This window comes from Psammomys obesus, unplaced genomic scaffold (assembly GCF_907164565.1).
Source record: "Psammomys obesus unplaced genomic scaffold, mPsaObe1.curated_primary_1811, whole genome shotgun sequence".
NCBI lineage: Eukaryota > Metazoa > Chordata > Mammalia > Rodentia > Muridae > Psammomys > Psammomys obesus.
In genome coordinates this window covers 2,375,400-2,394,918 of record NW_026596463.1, presented here as the reverse complement: position 1 = coordinate 2,394,918, position 19,519 = coordinate 2,375,400, and the positions used below count along the sequence as shown (strand labels likewise).

General features: G+C 42.4%; 1 protein-coding gene across 1 annotated transcript in view; it reads left to right on the top strand.

Annotated features, from left to right (window-relative positions):
* Positions 1 to 19,519, top strand: part of Sv2c (synaptic vesicle glycoprotein 2C) — a 194,868-nt gene that overhangs the window by 750 nt on the left and 174,599 nt on the right. The window lies entirely within an intron of this gene.

Below are 19,519 nucleotides of genomic sequence, written 5' to 3'. Positions count from 1 at the left end.
TTCACCAACCCTACAGAGTCCGCGGTGCGCCTGGGGCGGCGAGGCGCATCCAAGAGAGCGGGGTTCTCGAGAGAGGGCCGTCCCCAGCAAAAACTGGTGATGAGGATGTGAAGCAACAACTCCTACTACCGAGGTCTCTAATTTAAGGCCAAAGAGGAAATGGGCGCAGCCCACCATCTTCTCTCGGTGGACCCCCGGACGGAGAGCACTTTCTCCTGCCGGGCTGGAACGCCTCTGGCCGGGCGGGAAAGATCAAAGAAGGCCGGGATGAACTTGGCCGGGAAGCCAGCACCCCGCCGCAGATGCAAGGAACGTCTCTGTGGGCGTGCGGGAACCTCGGTCGCCGCGCGCGGGGGCGGAGAGGGAGGAGCTGAGTCACCAGCTCTGGAGGTGCCGCCTGGACCACGACAGCGGGGGTGGGGGCGCTCGCGTCACCCTCTACGTGTGGGCGTGATGCAAGTACAGCCCGGCGAGGGGCGGGCGCGGCTGGAGGGAGGGCTGGGAGACCAGCCTGTCTGGGAGCGCGCGCTTGTGCGTCAAAGGCACCCGGGTGATGGATGCCCGCTGGCGCGTCCTGTGCAGACAGCAGCGACTGGAGGGGCTGGGTGGGAGCAAGGACTGCGGCAGGGCCGAAAGGGAAAGCCGGGCCCGGTAGAGGCTGCGGGCAGGCGAATGGCTCTGCAGTGCGCCGCAGTGGTGGCGCTGGGTAGGCGTCGTCGCAGCGACCAGGGTTCCCCTGGGTACCGAGACGTGAGGCATCCTTGAAGTCTCTGAGGGATGCCCCAACGGTCCGTTCTCCCGCCGGACTCCCTCCCTTCCTGCTTAGCTGTTTGACTAAGAAAAAAAAAAAAAAGCTTTCCAGTTTAGTTCTTGTCCTTGGTGTGAGACAGTGCTCTCCCGGAGTCCATTCGTTTTATCTTAGCAAGCTTCCAAAGGCCTAGTGCTCAAGTTTTCAAGCAAAAGCTTTCATGGTTGAGTTCATCAGGTTCCCTAAGGCCAATCCATTCCTCACGGCTTTAGGCGTCTGGTGTCTAAGTGGCATTTGAGGCTTAGACAACAACGTGGCACATTTTATTAACCATAAAAAAGTGCATGTTAAAAGAATTGTTGATTTTTGTGCTCCTTGAAGGAAAATTTTAAAATGAATCCTTTTTTTTTTTTTTTTTTTTTTTTTTAAGACTACATTCTGGGAAGCCTTGACTGAATGAATGCAAATTTGTAGTATGTGACAAAGGGAAGAAAGGGGGTGGAAGATTGGCAGGGAAGAAAGGGGAGAGGCAGAAAAGTAGCCATCAAGAAACCTAGACAAAGATCTGGCTTCCCATTTCTCCGTACCTAGAACCTCCCTACTGGCGTCCATCCTCCACGGCAAAAAACAGTAAAAGCCATCTCATGGCAGACTTCATTTCCTCACAGAGTTGTGTTCAGACAGCCTTGGAAGCACTAGAAAATATGAAATAAACCCCTTCCAGAAATAAAGAAAACGGTTTTCTTTAAAAAAAAAAAAATGGAGCCTTTCCCAGCATTGTTCCTTTAATGAAATTTAATGTCCAGTGTCCACACATGCAGACAATAGTCTTTTCCTGACACTGATGTAAAAGCAGTGTCATTAGCTGCTGTCCGGAGAAGGCAGGAGCGGACGAAAAGGTCTGGAGGACATCTGGCTGCTTTGGGTGATGTAGTAGAGAAATAAATTTACTTTCGTGGGTCCTTGACAGGGAAAGTCGTTTCTCTGGCCTCACTAATAGATTAACCTAAGAGCTTCTAGGTAAAAATTGTGATTATTCTGTAATATTTCTTAAATGGCTTCAGGGAGCACGATGCAGTTTCCATCCTCAGGGAGATTACCGAGAAGATGTCATGATGTGCCGCATGTCACATGATCACCAGAAAACCCATTTGCTGAGGACCAGAAATGTGAGCGCTTGTCCCGAAATACATTTGTTGATGACACGTTTTATGAATAAAAGCATCTGGCTTGTCAGTGCGTCATCTTGGCCAGCTCACTCTTGCTGTCCATCTTACCACCCCTAATGGCAGGTTTCTTGGGATGGTGAAAGTGAAAACGCTCTCCTGAGCCTATGCAGTTGCCATTAGGGGAGAAGCCACAATCCACTCGTGTGTTCCGTGATTGCTGCGGTTTCTCTCTGACGCACGTTCACAGAGTCTGTTTGGACTCATCCTTCCTTTAGGTCCGTTTGCAAGGGCGAGAGGGGCAGGTCTTCACCTCTCACACCATCCAGCCATTTACAGTTTTCTCTCATCACTGCATTACTATTATTGTTACTTTAAAAAGTATCTTTACAATTGAGAATCCAATGTAACATTTTGCAGCAGACTGAATCAGGAAAGTCTTTCCTGAGACAGCTAAGAATAACAAGAGGATGTGATTACTATTTAACTCTTGCTAGAAACATCTGAATGGTACATGAGACACTGTTTGGTTTTTATCACAAAAGTCCCCACAGCGAGGGCCAGTTAGTGATCATTGCACATCATGGCAGCTGACACTGTTGAGCAAGTTGAACAATATGAAGTAAACAGATAGATTGAGTGAATTGGATAGTTTGCTTCTAAAATCTTTCATGTCAAGAAACAGAACAAATATGTGTTATATGTTAAATTTGAATTTTTTAAAGTAGAATATAAGAAATATTTTTATTAATTCATTGAATGTACATGGAGCTCTATTTTTGTAGAAGAAGTGGTCCATTCAATTCTGCGTTGTGCCCTTTAGGGTATGTATAGCCTAATTTCTAATTAAACAATTTCCAAAGCTTATTTTTTTTAGCATGTTATTATATTTTGTTTGTTCTGTTATTTCTACAACTAAGATAGGATATAAATACCTCACTATTTTAGCTTTCAGTTTTACAGATATCTTACGATATCTGCTTTACATGATACCATGTGGGTTTTTGCCCAGCTTAAAAGCTGGGGTGAAATACATACAACATAAGTGCATTATTGTTACCACTTTAGGGTAACATTAAGTATGTTGATCCTGCTGGGCAGCCATCACCGCCAGCACTCAGAAGTGTTTCCTCCCGCCTTCTAAAGCTGAGACCTGCCTCAGCTGAATGACAGCCACCATGCCACCCTCTGTCCTCATGACTGTGAGCACTCTAAGTCTTTCATAGAAATGGAATCCTGTAATATTTGACTTTCTGTGCTTTCCTTATTTCCCTTGGCATAATTTCCAGAAGTTTTAATGCATATTGGAATTTCCTCCCTTCCTAAGACTGAATGATACTCCATGTGTGCATAGATCCATTTACCTTTGGACACTTGGAGTACTTTTATATGTTAAGTATTATGAATTGTGATCACCCATCTTGATATACAAAGTCCTGTTGAGACCAGGCTTTCGGTTCTTTGGAGCAAATATCCAAAAGAAGAGCTGCTGTTTCGTGCGTTAATTATCTTTTTACTTTTTGAATAACTGTTAGACTATTCTCCACAGTGATTGTGACTTTTTACACTGCCCTCTACAGTGAACAAAAGTACCAGTTCTTCTCCAAAACAAACAAGTATGAGTTCATTTTCTGGTGTGCGTGTGTGTGTGTGTGTGTGTGTGTGTGTGTGTGTGTGTCTGTGTGTGTGTGCACGTGCACACGAATGCCAGAAGACAGTGTTAGATATCTTTTTAGTTATGCTCCCTGCACGTTGTTTTTGGGACAGGGTCTCTCAGGAAGCCTGAAACGCACTGTTTCAGCCAGATGGGCCAGAGATCTCCATGGATCCTGCTGTCTCTGCCTCCCCGTTCTGGGATTACATGTTCATGCCACCGCACCCAGCCGCTTAGGTGGCTCAAGCTGGAGGTGCAGAAGCCTCTACACCATTCACGGAAGTGCTCGAGACAGAAGGGGCAAGGCAGTTCCCTGTCACGTCTCTCTGCAAGGCAGGGAATCCCACTCGTCATAGCAGCAGAAGGCCCAAATTGGTAAAACAACATTCTGGAATGAAATTCCAGATATGAACTGGAGGCAGCATCTGACTGCAGCAGGTGCATTTATGCTACAACACTGCTTGTTGTTTACGTGAAAATTTTAAATTGTCTCGGATCCCTGGATTTTTATTCGCTAAGCCCAGCCAATCTCGTATATAATGCTCATTAATTTCACCATTAAAAAAAATGAAATGAAAGAAGCTGGGTTGAAGGCTTAGCTAGCAACACTGCTCGACGTACTCGGGTCCGTGTAAAAGGCGTGGTGTGGTGATGCACATGGCTAAACCCAGCCCTGGGAAAACAGGCAGGGCAGTGCCTAGAGTTCAGTGGCCAGCCAGCATAGCTTCAAGGTCAGTGAGAGAATCCGCGCCGGTAGGAAGGTGGAGAGGGATTGAGGGAGACACATATTGTTGACCACTAACTAGCTGACTAACTCTCTCTCTCTCTCTCTCTCTCTCTCTCTCTCCCTCACACGCATGCATGAATGCGCACACACACACACACACACACACACACACACACACACACGCAATAAAGAGGAAAAGAAAAGAAATGAAATTTTTCTCTTCACTAAACTTAAGGAGTTCTAAGAGAAGATTTGGGAGAGGCCGTTGCTTTGCCTTACACCCTGAGTTCAAGAAATGCTGTCAAATGAGTAATGTGTGCCACAGTGGAGAGAAATAGTATAACCATGACCAGTTCCTTAACCTCGCTGATCTTTCATTTCTCCTGCTGTGAAACGTGATTTTTAGCTTTTAGGGTCGTGTGGAATGATATATGAAATGCTGCTAGCATGCTATTCATAGGCAGGCTCTGCAGTTTTAAAGATGTCTGTCCTACTTTGTATGCTGACTTAAAAAAAAAAGCCTTTTCTTCTCATGTCATATTTGTAAAAGGAAGAGGAATGAATGAATCTCCTTTTCTTGTCATTAAAATTCACTCCCAGAAGCAACCAAACACTTCCCGAGATTCTGGAGGATTTAGCTGTGTAGTTACAACTGCCCTGTTCTCAAAGAGAATCCATTTCTGGAATAGTCATGCCCTGCACCTGCATTAGGAACTATCCATCTAGGTAGACACAAAGCACAGCACATTTAGAAGGGCCTCATAGGCTTTATTTAGCTGGTTGCTGTCCTGTTGCCTTTTGAAATTCTGTGAGCAAGAGACTCCAGGCTTTCTTTTGGTTCTGGGCATGCTAATGACATGACACATAAGCATATATGGAGTTTGCGCACAGACCTGACCGTGTGTGCATATTCCATTTTTATTATGACCCAGGCCTGTTTCTGCTCAGAGGTCTTGTGGTTTTTTTTCTCCCCAGACTGAAACCCACCAGCAGACATTTTCTTCCAGTGTTTGTCCCTCTGCCCTGCAGCTGCCTTCACCTGCTTTGAAGCATCCAGTGTGTGCCAGAGTTCGATGCATTGGGAGCTTATGGAGTGCTGTCCCAAAGTCTTCTTATGAAACTCCAGTGGCTCTCCCTTTCCCGTCTTTGCCCTGTGACTGTGGAGGAAGTGAAGGTTTGGGTTCCAGGAGTGCCTTACAGGGACACAGATTTGAGATTCTTTCTTCTCCAATATTCAGGTTTGAGCACCTACAAATAAGTGATCTTGGAGAGTTGAGACTTTTCCCAAGAAAAGTATCTGAGGTGTTCTGTTCTTTCCTTTAAATTTGCCTGCTGGGGCATGGGGCTGGGGGCTCTGCTGCAGGGAACAGCCAAATACTTTGGCAGTTCAGAGATAGGGTGACCTGTTTTGTCACTTCAAGTTCCATCTAGCTTCTTTAAAAGCATTCTACCCTCACACACTCCTATGCCCCAACACTGAGAATTGAACCTAGGACCTCACACGTCCTAGGAAAGGACTCTACCATTGAGCTACAGTTACAACCCCAAAATTATTCATTTCACTAGTTCTAAGCATGCCATTATGCCATTTTTTTCTTTACTCCTGACTGTGTGCACGTAAGAGGTGTTCTAGTGACTCTGGCATCCTTCTTACGAGTTTTCAGCGCATGGCTGCCTGCTCTAGTTAGTGCACATCATTACTGACTGCACTGAACGCTGAAGGAATTTAAGCATAAAGATCACTAACTTTTAAATACTTAGTTTTAATGTGCTCCTTGGGTTTCCTGTTGGGCACAAAGCAGGGAGGCGAAATGGAGACCCATGATATGATTCACCTCCCTCACTACCTCTTGGAATCCTCAGCCTCTGCCTTGGCTCCCTGTAGATCTTGTTCCCTGTGTGGTTCCCTGTAGTCACAATGATGTATTACCTCCCAGCCTGCCTTCACTGCCTAGAATGTCTTGGCCTCTGTGCGGTATTAATAGAACCTGCTGATGTTACCGTGAGCTCTTACTGTCCTTGGGGAGATTAGAGAGTGAGTGAGAAGCATGGGAGGCAAGAGGACACTTCAGGGGACACAGTGTTCTGTACTTGCTGCCAGTTGTCTCCTGATGAAGCCCTATTATCTTAGGATTGCAGCGAGTACCGCACAAGTTTCCTCGCAATTATGAAGAACTGGTTTCTAGGAGACCTCATCATTTCCCCCTTCCAGACATGCTCAGAGTTATCACAGTACTGAGATGAATCATTAGGAGTCAATTATTTGCGGTAGTGAATAATTATAAATAACATAAATGTCCATCAGAGGCTGATCAGACCAATTGGGTCATCGAAATCACGAAGTGCTGTACAGCCACTGAAATGAATGAGGGGCAGGCATTAACATGAAACACTTCGGAGACATGTTAACATTAAAAATTTATCAAGTTTTGACCAGAAGATATGATATACTTTTATTTAAGAGAAACTGAGATATGTTTAAAAGTATGGAAGGATAAAGTCCAAATGGCATCTTTGGGGAGTAAGTGGAGAAAGATCTTGGAGAGAGGGTGGAGGGTGTGGGTGGAGGGAGAGGGAGAAGAAGGGGGAAGGGAGAAGGTAAGAGGAAGGGAGAAGAAAGAGAGAGTAAGAGAGTCCTCTCAAAAGGTGAGAGGTTAAGTCTCTGTTGCTGAAGGCACCATGCATGTCAGACACAGGAATCAGAAGACCTTAGCTGGACCTGAATTCCCACTCTCTGAAGACTCGTGGTGTCAGAGGGCTGCATGCAACCTTCCACAGGAGCGAGGCAACCAACAGTCCAGCTATGACACCTATGAACCGCAATAACCAGTATGGCACAATAACCCTCCTGGTGAGGCAGTGCTACTCATGCTTTGATGCTGACCAACAGCTCTCTGGCTTAAGATCTACTCAGCAAGAGGAAAAATCATGCCTAGCGCTGGAAACCTAGCTAACTACTCAGAACTAGTGAGGCCGTGGATCTTGGAGCAGAACCTGTGAAAGCCACTTTACTAAAGCAGCATAATCCCTAATAACTACATTCTAAATATTTGTCCTTATACCCACATAAAAGCATGGTCCTCGCCCCTCATCAACGAAACATCATGACTTCTTGCAACAGATGGAGACCATTACAGAAAGTCCCAAATGATCAAAATGTGGAGTTGTGGACTTCACCAACTGCAGCTGAGAACCGCAGCCTGTTCATTTTGAATGTCTGAATGGAGGAGGCAGGTTTATTGTTTACAGCTGAATAAGGAGGTTTATAGTGTATAGAGGTTTATAGTGTATACTGTATAGAGGTATAAGTTTATGGGCTTATAGTGTGAGGGCAAACAAGGGAGTAGGTTTAGCTAGTTCCTGTAGGCGGCCTCTGTAGAGTAGCAGTCTTGGGGTGCTGCTGTGGTTGATAGTTTCTACAAACACTGTCAACATTCACACTCCGGCAGGAAGGCTGCTTCACCATGCCTTGACTCTCGGACTCTCGTCTGTTTTGTTGTTGTTGTTTTGTTTTGTTTTTCCACTCCTATGGGTCTGAGGCATTAGGGTTCTTGACACAGGCAACAGTGCGTGTTCACTCAGGCTTCCTCCACTCTCACGCTGGTGTCTTACTGCTCTGCTAATTTACACTTACCTGATGGGACAGGAGACTGAGCGTATTTCCACACTGTTGTTTCTTATCTGTATTTCTTCTTGGTTTGGTATCTGTCCAGAGCCTTTGACCACTCTTTAATTGAGTTGTTTGTTTTTTTTTTTTTTTTTTTCTTATCGTTGAGATTTCGGAGTTTTTTATTATTTCTGGATACGGGTCCTTTATCAGTTGTACAGCTACTTTTTGTTTTCTCCACTGTGTTTTGCAAAGCACAAAGCATTTTCTTCAGAATGACAAACAAGCTCTTCCTAAAACCTCAGCCTCTATACAGGTTCCCAGGTAGGCCCATGTGAAATGAAAGTGTAGGGGAAGCCTACACTTAAAGTGACGTTAGCAAGTGCCATGATGTTTGTTTAATGCTCCCATTCTCAAACAGCGTCGCTTGTCTAGCTAAGCCTAAGAGCACAGTCTAAAGAAGCAGTCAGGTGCTCTAATAAATGCAACTGGGACACCAGAAAAACAGAAAAGGAGCCCTTAAAATTAAGATAAAATACTTCCTCCCACAAAATAAAATGAAATTGGCAACTACCTTTGTTCACAGAGCTTTTTACTAGGGAAAATGAATAAAATCAAAGAGGTTTTCGGTATTGATAAGGAGCCTTTAAACCCTCCTCTGCGATTCAAAGCTTCTAGGCTCTTTTTACTCTACGTCAGTGCGTCAGAAAAGGCACACGGCTCTAAGGTGCATTGTAGTGTTTTAAAGGCTATCTATTCAATACAAATACTAAAGGAAGAGGTCTTGAAAGACAAGAATAGATCACTTGGTGATCAGAGTAGCTGTATTCACGAGTCCAGCACCACTCACGCTCTCACTGTTTCTAGGCCATGCGCTTTGTTGGTCTGTGGGCTCTGTGATGTCAGTTGCCGCTGCGGCTTGTGGGTCAGGACCCCTTGGCGGCTGCAGCAACAGAACGGACAGATCCGCAGCCCTGGGTGACTGGCTGCTAACCTTCAGACGCTTCTGAACATCCTCTTGCAAGCCCAGTTGCAGGAGGCTGGTAATGAAATGTACCCTCACTACTGCTACTGCGTTATCTTCTGGAAGAAATCTTTGATCTGTAAAAGCTCCTCCTTCAAAGAGGGAATCCCATCCCAGCGAGAATAGCTTTTTTATGGCTCTGCTTTGATGCTGAAATCTGCTTCATTCTTGGAGCACTGGACTTCTTTGGGGATCCTGTGTGCCTTGTTGGATCTCTATTCTGCCTCTGTTCATCTCACACAGGTCTCTAAGTCACAAACAGCATTTTCTATTTAAAAATTTTAAATGTATTTGTCTGTATGTATATGAGTATTCTGCCTGCATGTGTGTGCACCCTGTGTGTGCCTGGGGCCTCTTTTCAGAAGAGGGTGCCAGGTCCCCTGGAACTGAAGATACAGGTGATTGTGAGCTACCATGTTAGTGCTGGGGACTAAACTTGAGCCATCTGCAAGAAAAGCAAGCGCTCTTAACCACTGAGCCATCTCTCTAGTTCCAAGCATTTCCAAGTTTAATAAAGTCAACTTGCCAGTTTGCTTTCATGGATCATGCTTCTAGCGTTGTGTCTAAAACGTCATTGTCAAACTCAAGGTGAGATAGATTTTATGCTTTGAGATGTTTTGTAGCTTTGTGTTTTATATTTATGTTTATGACCCATGTCAGCTATTTTTTTGTTGTTGTTGTTGTTAAGAGGTGTAAGTCTAGATTTTCTTTTTCATGACAGTGTCTGATTGTCTAGAATCATTTACTAAAAATGCCTATTTGGGGGCTTTCTAGTTCATCTCTTAGTCTAGGTGTCCAGACTTTTTTCTGGTGCTCTGCTGTCTTGATTATTGTAGCTTAGGTCTTGAAGTCAAGTCAAAGGTACTCTTTGACTTTACTTTTTTGAAAAATGATTTCTTTTAACTGTTTTTTTAATTATAATATAATTATCCTTTTCTTCCCTTCACTTTACTCCTGCCAAATCCTCTCATATAGCCATCCTTGTTCCCTTTTAAAGTCATGGCCTCTGGGCTTAGGGATCATTGCAGAAGAGGAGGCAGAAAAATTATAAGAGCCAGAGGTTCAGGGAGTTTGGTGTGAGATTGTTTGTCTGACAAATAAAAGACTATACCTGTATGGTCTCACCAACATGGCTGCCCAGACCTGAGCAGCAATAGATATGACTTTGTTCTTTAAGGCTGTATGTAGACATTTGGCTTCCTATAGGACTTTAGAACCAGTTTGCTGATGTCTACAGAATACAGTTGCTGGTGTATTTACTAGGTCACATTGGTTACATAAAATTAGAAAGAATTGATAGAGAAGACTATTGGATCTTCTCATTTATGAGAAGGGCTAATATTGTTTTTAAACTCTATTTCTAGTTTTTGATATTGGTATAAAGAAACATAGTTAAATCTCCTATTGGCTTTGTGTCCCACAACCTACATAAATTCATTTATTAGTTCTGATAGGTCCTCCTTAATAAATTCCTCAATGTTTTATGTATAATAATAATTTGTAATTAGAGTTAACTGGCTTCATCTCTTTCAATCTGCATGATTTTATTTTATTTTTTGTCTCATTCAATAGTCTAGAGTCTTCAGTATAATGTTGAATAGAAATGGGAAGAGAAAAAATTCTTTTGTTGCTTTTAATTGTAGGGAAGGACATCCACTATTTCATGTTGAATAGGATGTGAACCACTGGGTTTTATGTGGTTTTATTGTTATCAGAGTTGATAAGCTTTTTTGTTTTCTACATTGCTGAAAATTTTTTAATTAATTTTTTATTTTTTAATATTAGGTATAGTTTATTTAATTTGTATTGCTGTAGCCCCCTCCTTCATTCCCTCCCAACCTCACTCTCCCTTCCTCATCTCCTCTCTGTCCCTCTCTGAGTCCTCTGATAGGGGAGGTCCTCCATCCCTTCCATCTGACCATAGTTTATCAGGTCTCTTCAGAACTGGCTGCAATGTCCTCCTCTGTGGCCTAGCAAGGCTGCTTCTCCATTGGGGTGTGGGGAGGTCAAAGAGCCAGCCACTGAGTTCCTGTCAGAAATAGTCCCTGTTCCCCTTAGTAGGGCACACACTTGGATACTGAGCTGTCGTTGACTACATCCGAGCAGGGGTTCTACGTTATATCCAGAATAGTCTTGGTTGGAGAAACAGTCTCAGAAAAGACCCCTATGCCCATATATATTTGGTCCTTGTGAAGCTCCTGTCCTCTCCAGGTCATACTAACTCCCCCTTCTTTCATATGATTTCCTGTACTCTGCCCAAGGTTTGGTTATGAGTCTCAGCATCTGCTTTGATACACTACTAACGTAGAGTCTTTCAGAGGCCCTCTGTGGTAGGCTCTTGTCCTGTTACTTGTTTTCTCCTACTTCCAATGTCCATCCCAGTTGTCTCTCTAGGTGAGGATTGATCATCTTACCCCAGGTCCTCTTTTTTGTTTATCTTCTTTAGGTGTACAGACTTTAGTATGTTTATCCTATATTATAGGTCTAGTATCCACTTATGAGTGAGTATATACCATGTGTGTCTTTCTGCTTCTGGGATACCTCAGTCAGGATGATCTTTTCTAGATCCCACCATTTGCATGCAAATTTCATGATTTCCTTGTTTTGAATTGATGAGTAGTATTCCGTTGTGTAAATGTACCACAATTTCTGTATCCATTCCTCAAAAGAGGGACATCTGGGCTGTTTCCAGGTTCTGGCTATTATGAATAGAGCTGCTACAAACATGGTTGAGAAAATTTTTAATGAATGCATGTATAGTTTATCTGATCCTTTTGAACCTCTTATTGGTATAACAACATCCTTAGTGCTATAAACTATTGTGATTTTTAGTTTCTTCTCACTTATCTTTACTGTGCGACATTTAAAAAAAGAAATTTATCAGTGTTATCCAGGTTTTTGCTAGATTTCCTAGACATTTGTCATTACAGGTTTCTTGTTTCTTTGTTTGTTTGTTTTAAGACTTTCTTGTTCTTACATTTAATTGTATTTCTTTTATTGCACTTAATAGTCAGGTAGATTTTTATAGAGATTCTGGAAACTTTGCCAAGTCAAGTGAAATTATCCAGAGACTTAAAAAAATACAAAAATTATCCAGCAACTATTCTTGTTTCATTAGAAAGGTCCCCATCATCACATCCAAGTGTTTAAAAACTGATCCTTGCTTCTCACTGTCAACTGAATAAAATTCTGACAAATAATCAGAGCACTGGTGACCAGACAGGATGACAGATATGTCTAATTAAGTTTTAATCCTACTGAGTTTATAAAAATAAATTCCACTAAAAACAAAAATGCTGATGAAAATGAATTACTCATGGGCTAGTTTAATCTTTCCTCATTATTACGCACTTGATGTGTTTATAATCAAAAGATAAACACATTGTTAGTTGACATTTGAGGCAAATGCCATATGCCTTTATTCAGTCTTTCTTGCTTATCTGTTTGTCTTGCTTTGATTTCTCAGAATATAGGCAACTTAGCCTATCAGCTCCTCAAGATAATTTTAGGGAAGTGGTTTTATGATACACACATTGGTATGGTCTGCTGAATGGCTTTTCTTATGCCCAGAACTTTATATACCTGGAATTAAACACTGTGTTTATTGAGGTTGGGAAACTTTACCCCGGATTCCACCTGATGCTTACCAGTCTCTCTCTTTCCAACACAGTGAATCTCATCTTGACTTTTAAAATCCTTCTTTGAACTGTATCTGCCTTTCTTACTCTGGATAGAGAAAACAGCCACTCTGGATAGAGCAGACACTGATTGCCTTCATGCTACCTACACAACCATTCTGTAAGTCAGCTGTAGAAAGTGCCAATGATTTGCTTTCACCCAAGCTAATCTGTGCATTGGCTGGGGATAGCTCTTCTGTTCTAGAATGAGTTTAGCTGGATTTTCCTCGAGGTGAAAACTGGGACTGTCATAATATATTTTAAAGTGCCACACACAACAGATCTGATAAGAAGAGATTTATTGTACAGGGGTGGGGAAAGACAGAGAGACAGAGAGAGACAGTGGGAGAGCGTAGGAGAAGAGAGAAAAGGTGGGGGAGTGGTGAGGCACCCCAAGAGAAGGAGAGGAGGAGAGAAACTAAGGCAGAGCGAGTGTGCAGTGATGGCCTGGTTCTTTATATCTGGTGTGCAGCTCAAACACACATACCTGATGACGGCAGGTGATGACATCACAGATTGCTAAGCAACCTAACAGTGGGCTAACGCATTGGCTTGTGAACTGTCAGGGGCCTTTCATCCCCCTGGAAATAACAGACCACCCAGGTAGTGGCTGGGTTCCTCCCATGTGCACACAGGCTATAACTGTGTGAAAGTAAGTGGAGTCACATAGTCCCTTGTGATATTAACTTTGTGTGAGAACTTGACAAGGATGCTAAGATAAAACATTGTTTGACTGTGTGTCTTTGAAGATATTTTCTATATTCAGTCAACATTTAAATCCATAGACTTAAGTAATGCAGAATGTACTTCCTAAGGAAGACAGAGCTTATTTGACAGATTAGGTAAAAAGAAAAATTTTTATGGATGACTGTCCTATGACAAGGCCACTGATCTTCTGCCTTTGGAGACAGACGGGTTAGAATTAGAACATTGTATATCATGGGTCTGGACCTCCCAGACTCCATAATTGTCCAAAGCAATTAATGACAATTAAATCACTTTCATATTCATATCTGCATATCTTCTATTAATTCTGTTTCTCTGGCCAGTACTTACGTTTTGAGTGTAGGATCAGAACTTGCAAGCTGTCTCTTAGCCCGTAGTTCCATAAGATCTGTACTTCACAAGACAATTCTGCATTAAAGTATTGTGTGTCTTTTTAGTATCCCTCCACACAGCTATTCATTCAAAAAATTAGTTTCTAGTGGCTTGAGCTTAGAACTGAAACATATTTCATATGTGAGTTTTATAGCTTCTGTGTCTTCTTCATATGTAATGTTTTAAACAGATTACATTAGTTCTGAGAGGCGACATTTACCTGTGCTGTTACGTAGCTAAGAAGAAACCCATCTTTGTCTAGTGGGTGTTTGTTGAATCCCTGATCTTCTGCGGTTACATTCAGACATCCCAGAACTTGATTTATCTTTAAGAGTTTTTACACCACAATGCTTATAGATTTGAAAACATAGTTTGGACCCAGGCTTGGTGGTGCCCGCAACTCGAGTATTTGGGAGGCAGAGTCAGGTAGGTCATCTTCTGAGTTCAGCCTGTGTTAATACATGGTAACAGCCTGTCTTAGTAGGGGGTGGGGAAAAGAAGTAACTGGAGAAGGGAAAAGGGGGAGGGGAGAAAGGAAGGGAGATTTGTGTAGTTCAGTGGTAGAGCATTTTCTCACCCATGTTCAAAGCCCTGATCTCCATTCCCCATCCATCCAAAAAGTTATTCTTATTCAAGTAGTATCTTAGTATCTAAACTTATGTGTAAATGTAGGTTATTTTATGGTAATATTATTTAATAAAGCAGTGTTAAGGGTATTCTATTGGGGCAGGTTTTAACTTTGTATTTCAGTGCTGTGTGATACAATGACACACAGTGAGGAGCCCTTGCCCATCAGCACTGAGTCTGGAGGAGCAGGCTCCTCTGTGAAGAATGTCACCTTACCCTCCCTTCACGGCACTGTGACACCACCCCCCAAGTGCTGAGATTACAGGCATGTGCCACAACACCCGGCTTTTATTTATATTCTTTTTTAGTATTATCATTTATTACAATTTATTCAATTTGTATCCTGGCTGTGGCCCCCTCCCTTGTCTCCTCCTAATGCTACCTTCCTCCCTTATTTATACTCTTAATTTTAAAATATAATCAAATTAGAGTTCCAGACTACAATGACCCACATGTTTATCCTAGATCTACCAATAACTACGAGCTACAAGAACTCAGGCACATTTTCCTCCAAATTTTAGATTTGTCATCTGTAAATTGGGCGTGGATAGGAAGGGAGAAAATTAAAACCTTCCCTCGGGGGAAAGGCACTGATGGCTGCAGTTTGTCTTGAAATGCATAAAGATAAGGTAGACTAATGGGTGAATAAAGGAGTATCAAACATAAAAAGGCCACTGAGACGTCGGGCGGATTCTGGTGACTTCTTTCTAACGTGATCTTTTAAATCCTCTTATTCTCGGGTCACTGTCAAGCAGTTTCCTGTGGTATTCCACGCCAGGCTGTTCTGGGGACAGCGAGGGACAGCAGTCCTGAATTGCTTCCAGAAGAAACTCTAAAGCAGTGGTTCCTAATGCTGTGACCCTCTAATACCCTCATGTTACGGTCACCGACCCCAACCATGAAATTGTTTTTGTTGCTAGTTCATAACTGCAATTTTTCTGCTGTTACAAATCGAAACATCTGATAGTCAGGGTATCTGACCCCCCATGGGGGTCGAGACCCACAGGTTGAGAACCACTGCTGCAGAGGGCCTGCTCAGTCACCCACTGTGATCCACAAGTTCGAGGATGTGAACTTATATCCTGTTAAGTGAAACTGATTTAAGGTAACTCAGAAGGAAGAAATCAGAAGGCTTTGAGAGAATGAGGTAGGCCTGAAGAGAGGATGCCATCCGGCGTGCCTTTTTAATCTACGTGTGGAGTGTTGATAAGGACTGCCCAGTCCAGAGGGGGCAGAACCCTCCTCTTTTATTGATAAATTCATTACAGCTTAATTGTGTTCGCAAACTTTCATTATTGTACATCTGAATACATAATGCTGGTGAGGCCTTTGGGGTATGGATGTGTGTGCAGAAGAGGCTTAGACTGTATTCAGAGACAATAACCAAAAAAAAAAAAAAAAAAAAAAAAAAAAGAATCAATCAATCAAATAAACAAACAAAGCCATGTAAAGGTTAACATCAGCTTTCCAGCAGGCCTGAGGAGAAAAGCTTATGATTCATGTAATTAAATGTGAGATTTGTATATCTAAGCCAAGATTAAAGGAATGTTTTGCAACAGATAGGTAATTTATTTGATCCTAATTTTTTGATGGGGGAGACAGTCGGCTCCTTGTTATTACCATATTTATATTATTATCATATTATTACTTCAATGATTGGTTGATCACTACTTCAACATTTGGTGTAATGTAAAATCTGTTCAATGAGCTTCCAAATAAGATGGAAAATTACTGTTCATATCATACCTCATCTGATACATTAGAAAAAAGTTACTACATGATTTTGAAATTAGATATCATGAAGTTTACAAATCTAAGCACAAAGCTATCTTTTTATAAAATTAAAGTTTGTGTATGTACCTGAATTACTGAGAATCTTTGAGACGCTTTAAAGTTATTTCTACTGTATTTCTAGCTTGCTGTATAAGTGCCTTCGTGTGTGTGTGTGTGTGTGTGTGTGTGTGTCTTTATTCTTGCCAATATTGATGGGTTGTGACATCACGTAGAAAGTCACAACATGGCTACCTGCCTTCCTAGGGTCTCCTGGTCACACTGCTTTTTGGCTTGGAAGGGTGGCTTTTCGCATTCACAGGAGAACTAAGCACTGATTTTCAATCTGGCTGACACATGACAACACAGAACTCTTTTTTATGACGTTTTGTCCTGTCTCTTTGACTGACAGCACTGGGAATCGCCATGTCTGCCTCTGGAAGTGTCAGCTTCGCAGGCCAACCATTATGCTGACATTTGACCCAAAGGCCATTTAGGCTCATCATGCAGGCACCTCAGCCTCCTCCAGTGATGTGCCAGGGATTTGTATTAAGTTTCTAGCTGTCTGTGTTTTCCTTCTTTATCCCAAACAACCATTCTTACAGTGCCCCCCCCCCCCGGATATGTGTGTGTTTCTCAGGTGGACCAATTTCTTATGCCTCAGAAGCAGTGGGATCGGAAGTTAGTGATCAATCTACACTGCAACTCTCATCTGAAATTTCAAATGTGCCCAGAGTCTCTAGTGCACAGCCCTGCCAGCAAATTGCTCATAATATTTCATTTGTGAAATGCCTGGTGAACATTTGTAATGTCAATTAACGATAAAGTTAGCAATTGTTTATTATCTCCTTCAAATATTGAGATAACCATGAAAAGAGGAGCTTTTGATAGCTCGTGGCATTTAAATTTTATTTCTGGTCTGTGTAAAGCTGCCTTGAGTCAACTGGAGGTCAAGATGAGCTATTTATTCACTTATTAGCTCATAAGCCGCAACTCTGAGTGAAATAAATGTAGCTTCCCAGTATGTAATAAGCACTAGCATCAAATCTACAGTTAGTTCACCAGTTGCTGCCTTGGTAGGGCATTCATTCTTATGGGATAATGAAAGGCCTGGAATTTAAGTGAAGATGGGAAGATAGACACATGACTTAATAACTATCTTTAGGTATTTAAAGGGTAAATACACAAAGGATAATGACTATCTTTTCTTTTCTTAATAAAGTAGGATAAAATAGGTTTGAACAGTTAATTGAAATATTCTTTAAAAAGAGTAATAGGAATTTCAACAAATTTTAAGCTGGATGCAATTGCGTAAGCCTGTAATTTTGTCGTTTGGGAGGCTGAAACATGAGGATCAGGAGGTAAATCATAGCAAAGCCTAGGGTACTTCTATCTCAAAGAAGGAGACAGATGGGGGAAGCCAGGGAGGAAGAGGGAAATTTCAGTCAACAAACCCACCAACTCCCTTATGCAAGGGCTAGGTCATCATTAGGAAAGTGAGATGAGTATAATGAAACCTGTGGTCATAAGATGAAGAAGAGAAGAAGGAGGAGGAGGAGAAGAAGGTGGTGAGGTGCTCATATTGGGCATCCATATATAATTCATAGTGACAGTCAGTACAAGCCATCCATGGTTCCTTGATGATTTGCCATAGGACACTTGCTTAAGGCCACATTTCTCTGCCTCAGTTCTGCAGACATCAGGGGCCAGGTAATTCTTTGTGAGGATTGTTCTGTAGGATTAAATGTGAGCTTTGTATATCTAAGCCAAGGAATGTTTTGCAACAGATAAGTAATTTATTTGATCCTAATTTTTTTGATGGGGAAGACATTCAGCTCCTTGTTATTACCATATTTATATTATTATCACATTACTTCATATTACTTAGAGGCATCTCTTGCCTCTATGCACTAGATGTATATCCATCTTCCACTTGTTACAACCAAACATGTGAACAAACTCGGCCACATATAAGCTTGTGAACTCTTGTCTTTTGCTTATGCTTGTGCTGAGTTGTGTTGCTCAGGTACCTGACGTCTGCCGAGTGATCTCATTTTTCTAGCTTCCCTTCTTTGCATACCAGGGACCACTTGCTGGTCATACGTGGCTTCACGGTCTGCGGCTGAGCAGGTTCTCTCAAGCATCTGCAGTTCCCCAGATCACACATCCACCCTGGGGTGGCCGCTGCTCAGGGCTGCTAGTGTTCCCCAAAGGCACTGGACAGGTCTGAAGCAGCCACAGCATTGAGATCTGAAAGGTGGAGTGCCTGTCTTCATACTTTGAAGATCTAAGTATTAATCCCCCTGTTGGAGAAATTTACCTCACCGTGTGTGAAGAGCAGATTCGTGACTCAGGAGGTTGATCTACCCTCCAACCTCAGGCGTGGGGCTATCAAACCCCTGTGTTGTTCTCAGGTGATGAGACCAGCTCTCAGTGAGCATCCTCTAGCCTGCACCTTCCAACTTGGCTTGATCAAGGGCCACCCAGGGTCTTCACTCATCCTGGGACTTTTGGCGAGAGAAATTCAGGTTTCCTGAAGAGTGCTTGCTCCCTGTTCTCTGTCCCCTCGGTGGCTGAGTTTTAAACAGTTCAGAAGGTGTTTCATTAGGATGCTTCCTGTCTGTCACCCAAAGTCACATGAACTGGCATGCTCCTCTGTACAGCGGGCCTCACTTTCAAAGAAGCCTGCTCAAGGCCTGTGGGTGCTGTAGGCTTATCCTGAGGGCTGTACCACTGGACTCCTGCTCACCAGGAACCCCAAGCTCATCTCTGGAGGTTTTGCTCTCTTCTACCTGCCAAAGCACCATGCCAGAGGCTGTGTTCATCTTGGCTTTCTTGTTGATACTTCATTATCTTTTTTTTCTCAGCAATTTTTTTGTATTGAAAAGAAATGTGTATATTTTAAAAAATTCTCCACCGATGTATATGAGTTTATCTCATTCTTTTGTAGCAGAGATATGTTTTTTATTATTTCTTTCATCTTGAGATCATGGTATAATTACATTATTTCCCCCTTTCCTTTCTTCTCTCTAAACCCTCAACCCTTCTTGATCTCTTTCAAATTCATGGTCTCTGTTTTTTTTTCATTAGTTGTTTCATGTCTGTATGTGTACACATATGTTAAATACAGCCTGCCACATCTGTCTAATGTTCCTTGTACATATGTTTCCAGGGCTTACCAAAGAACGTCATTCTGGCTCTGCCTCTGCAAGGTGCCCTTTCTTTTCTAGCACGATTTCTTTATTCTTGTACCCATTCTCCTTCTCGGCCAGGTCACATGATGGTAGACCCTTCTCCATCTTACCTGGAGCCTCTCCTAAGATTAGTTATAAAACTCATCACAGTTAACAGAATCACATTAATGTCAAAACAAAAATGCATTTGCATCAGCATTTGTTAGAATCCCATCCTTAGGTGATTT